A 4,982-nucleotide genomic window follows, 5' to 3' on the forward strand; every position below is an offset into this window, starting at 1 on the left:
CTCACTCTCTCTTGTGTCCGAACGCGCCGGTCGCCGCCGTTCGCCACAGCCGCCACCACCGGCCTCCCCTCGCCTCCCCGACACGCGCAAGAGCTCCGCCCCCTCGCCCTGAAGCTCCCCGTCAAGCCACAAGACGCCGGACGCCCTGTGGAGCCGCCGTCGCCGTCGTCTTCCACCTCGGGCTCCGACCACCACCGTCGTCGATTCGCCGCACGCAGGACGTCCCCGAGCCCGCTGACGCCTTCGCTGGATCCACCGTGAGCATCTCCCCGTTTCCCCTCTCTTCTCCCCCTCGTTCCCGCGCCGTAGCTCCGTTCCCCACCACGGCCGAAGCTTTCTCGCCGCCGTTCATGTCGCCGCCGTCGCCCTGGCCACCGCAGCTTGCAACCAAGCGCGTCACCGTGCTCCTGGTGACGCCAGGAGGCCGTAGAGCCTCTCCGCTCACTTCCCCCGTGCCCCGCAGCCCGTTTCCGCTCGAAGCCGAGCTCCGGCCGCCGCCGCGAGCTTTGCTCCGGCGAGCCCCGGCCTCCCCAGCTCCTCCCACCTGCCCCACCAGATGCGCGAGAGCCCGGGCTACGCCCCGGTGCCCTCCGACGCCGTCCCCGTAGCCTGTGGCGCGGACTCCGCCGCGTCCAGAGGTCGCCGGCGGCGAGCCCCGTCGCCTGAGCCCCGCCATGTGGGCCCGGCCCGTCAGGTGATTAGCTTAGTGCTAATCACCGCTTAATTAATCCCCTGAGGCTGACATGTGGGCCCCGGTGCCCCCTAATCTTTTAATTAAGTTAATCTAACCCCCTATTTAACCCCTGTCACTGACGTGTGGATCCCACACGTCAGGTTTGACCCTAGCCAGCCGCAGTTGACCTGCTGACATCATGCTTACTCAATGCTGATGTAATAATGATTTCTGGAATTATTTTAATTCAGGAAATTCCAGAAATTGATTTAAACTTCAAAAATTCATATCAATTCAACCGTAGCACAGATTAAAATAATTTATATATGAAAATTATCAGAAAAATGCAATCTTTCCATCTGTACTAGTTTCATGCATGACAAACCAACTTATACTTGCTGTATAGGTGAAAACACATTATGGCATATATAAGAGACTTAATTTAGAATTGCATTTGAGCTTTGGTTCAAATGGACTTCAAACCAAATGAGTACTAGTTGCATTAGCACAATCAGCATCACATCTTCATGCCATGTTCATGCATCATTGTGTTGCATATGCTTGTGTTTTGATTGTTGGCACCGTTCCTTCTCGATAGGTCCTGCTCCGGAGGCGTTCCAGAGTACCTGTCTGTGAAGCAGTGCCTCCCTTGTTGATTTACCAGGCAAGCAAACCCCCTTGTTCATTTCGATAAAACCCTACTCTCTCGCTCCTGCTCTCAGTTATTGCATTAGGACAACAGCGATTCATCTGCTACTTTGTGTTGCGGTAGTTGAACCCATTCCTCTGCATGACCTGGCATTGCCACAGTAAATAGTTGAAACCCACTAGCATGTGTAGGAGTTGATTGAAGCCATTGTTGTGTTCCTGCCATGCTATGCCTGCTATTGCTTAGAGTGGTGTCAGGTCTGATTCATTGGGAATGAATTGGAGTGTTACGATATGTTCTGATGCTGAGAGTTAAGTGTGTGAACACGATTTGGTAAAGGTAGCGGTGAGAGGCCATGTAGGAGTACATGGTGGGTTGTCTCACTGGAATCGTCCTTAAGCACTGGGTTCTATGTATGTTGTCCAATGACTCGATACTACCACACATTGGAATGCTTAAGTGCCCCTCTCGACTTATTAACCGACCTGATCTCTGTCCAGGAGTCGCAACTAGTTTCTGGTGTTTGTAGGTAGTGCTATTTTTCTACCAAGTGGCACCCTGCAGGGTGGGCTTGGGACAGACTAGGCACAGGTGGCACGGTGTACCAAGTGGCACCCGGATGGTGGGCTTGGGAACCCTGCTCACATCGTTTGGGGCCGTGAGCGACACCCCGGCCGGATCTCCTTGCGGATGGAACCCAAATAGGCGATAAACCCGGACTAGAGTCTTGTGTGGTTAGTCAGGTCGTCGCCGACACCCTCGCCAGGCTTCCGCTTGAAGGTTGCCGAGATACATGACGTGTACATGGCGGTAAGTGGCGAGAGCGTGTGTGAAGAAGTACACCCCTGCAGGGTTAACATGATCTATTCGAATAGTCGGGTCCGCGGTTATGGACTTCTTGGATGCTTACATGGTACATAGACAACTTGAAGTGGATACCATAAAATGCTCAAGACAAGTGTGAGTGCTATGGATGGCCTTCTCGTAGGGAGACGGGAATGAATCCATAGTAGTGTATTGTGTGGTGATTAGTGGACTCGTGTGCGCCATATCACCTCAAGAGTTTCTGGTAGTCGTAGTACAGGATAGCCACAGAGTCAAAGCTGGCTTGCTGCAACTAAACCCCACATTACCCTCTTGATACAAATGCATGTATGATAGGATCTGATGTAAGTCTTGCTGAGTACCTTTGTACTCATGTTGCTTTATTTATGTTTTGCAGCGGAGACTTCGGTCTTAATAGTGTTCTCGTGGACTTCGACGAGTAGCTTGTACCTCAGCTACGATCTTGATCGGACGTTGTAGATAGTCAGGCCTTTAGCCTTTTTCATTTGTAGATGTCTGTACTCAGACATGTAATGCTTCCCTTTGTTGCTTGATTGCTCTGACTGTTGGGTCATGTGACCCCTGTTGTAATAATGCTATGATGGCTCTTCTGAGCCTTTATCTATATGAGTTGTTGAGTTATGCTGTGATGCCATGTTGTACAACACATACTTGCATGTTATGCGTACGTGTAATGTGTATTGCTATGTGTGGGATCTGACTATCTAGTTGTTTATCCTTAGTAGTCTTTCTTACCGGGAAATGTCTCCTAGTGCTTCCACTGAGCCCTGGTAGCTTGCTACTGCTCCGGAACACTTAGGCTGGCCGGCATGTGTCCTTCTTCGTTCCTGTGTCTGTCCCTTCGGGGAAATGTCACGCGATGAATACCGGAGTCCTGTTAGCCCAGTGCTACAGCCTGGATTCACTCGCTGATGACCGACACGTTCGATGCTGGGTCATGGATTCCTGTCCCTGTAAGTTAGTGCCACTTTGGGTTTACGACTAGCCATGTCAGCTCGGGCTCTTTATCATATGGATGCTAGCGACACCATCATATACGTGTGCCAAAAGGCGCAAACGGTCCCGGGCAAAGGTAAGGCGACACCCGTGGGGATACCGTGTGTGAGGCCGCAAAGTGATATGAGGTGTTACATGCTAGATCGATGTGGCATTGAGTTGGGGTCCTGACATCCTTCAGTCGTCCCATCTCACGCCTCGGAGGTCCAAGCTGCTGCACCTGGGTTGTCTGCTCTCTTCTTCACCAGCTACCCCGTTCCGGACAACCAGTCGGAAGCGGCTGCAGAAGCCATCCGACAGGCTGACGTGATGATGGAGCGGATGAAGACGGTGCATGAGAATAGCCAGGCTGCCTACGACGCCAGCGCTGCTCTTCGGGCCAATGTCCAAGTAAATAGACTTTTCGACTGCCCTTGTTCTATCAGGATATGCTACCCGAAAATTTTTCTTCTATACAATCTCCTGTTGTTTGCGTCGAATCAGTGCACCCAGTGGGTGTTTTGTTGTCTTTGGTAGTTGCGTTCTTCCACTTGGTCTGGGCGAGTAGGATCTGAACCGGTGGGGGCACGCTAAGTGCACCCACTGGGTGTAGTCCCCGAGACCACAGTCGACTGCTGGCAGTCGACTGGGGTCTGAGTTCTACTTTCCTTTCTTTTCTTCCACTCGACTCGGGCGGACCGGTCGAGTAGGATCTGGACCGGTGGGGGCACGCTAAGTGCACCCACTGGGTGTAGTCCCCGAGACCGCAGTCGATCTGAATGGTGTCTTTTTTATAATCGATCCGGGCTGACCGATCGAGTGGGGTCTGAATCAGCGGGGGCACGCCAAGTGCACCCGCTGGGTGTAGCCCCCGAGACCACAGTCGACTATGTGAAGTCGGCTGGGGTCTAAGAGAACTTCTTTAAGTTTTATCCACTCGGAAGTGAACAACCTTTGATCTTGTCGATTGACACGTCTTTTGCCTTCTGCAGAAGTCTTGTACTCTCATTTCCAAGTTTGCTGAACTTGAGGAGAAGCAGAGGCAACTCAACCTCGACTTGGAGTTGGCCCAGCAGAATCTGAAGAAAGCTCAAGACGAAGCTGCTGGTATGGAAGGTAACTGCCTATCGACTGTTTTTTTCTAAACATTTCTTCGAGCTCTTGTCTGATCCAACTGCTTCTTTTGCAGAGAAAATGAAGTTGGCTCTGGAGAAGAAGGACTCAGACCTCGCCGCTGCACAGAAGGAAGCCCAAGATAAAACTGCTCTTGCAGACCAGAAGCTGGCTTCAGTTGAAACACTAGAAGGGGAGGTGACCAAGCTGAAGTCCTGTCTCAATGAGTCTAACCGAGAGGTGACTCATCTGAAGAAGGACAAAATTACCCTGAACAAAAAGCTGGAGTCTGCGGTCCACAAGAGGAATGACACAGAGGCTTATTTGAGAACTCTCGCCAAGAAGCTTTATCTTATGCTGGAAGGTATTTCTTTTAAACCGACTGTGTTTGTCGGATTTCGGGTTCCGGCAGACCCTTGAGGTTCGAACACTGGGGTGCGCGCGGAGATTTCGCCTTCTACCTACCTGCACCCCTCCGCCCCGCTAAGATCTAAGATATGGAAAGAACAGCACAAGAGACACAGGGTTTATACTGGTTCGGGCCACCGTTGTGGTGTAATACCCTACTCCAGTGTTTGGTGTGGTGGATTGCCTCTTGGGCTGATGATGATGAGCAATACAAGGAAGAACAGCCTCGCGAGGGTCTGTTCTTGGCTGGGGGGATGAACTGCTAGGAGGAGTTCAGTCGCCCTTCTCTCTCTGTGTGTGTGTGTGTGTGATGCTACT

This window comes from Triticum dicoccoides, chromosome 6A (assembly GCF_002162155.2).
Source record: "Triticum dicoccoides isolate Atlit2015 ecotype Zavitan chromosome 6A, WEW_v2.0, whole genome shotgun sequence".
Taxonomy (NCBI): domain Eukaryota; kingdom Viridiplantae; phylum Streptophyta; class Magnoliopsida; order Poales; family Poaceae; genus Triticum; species Triticum dicoccoides.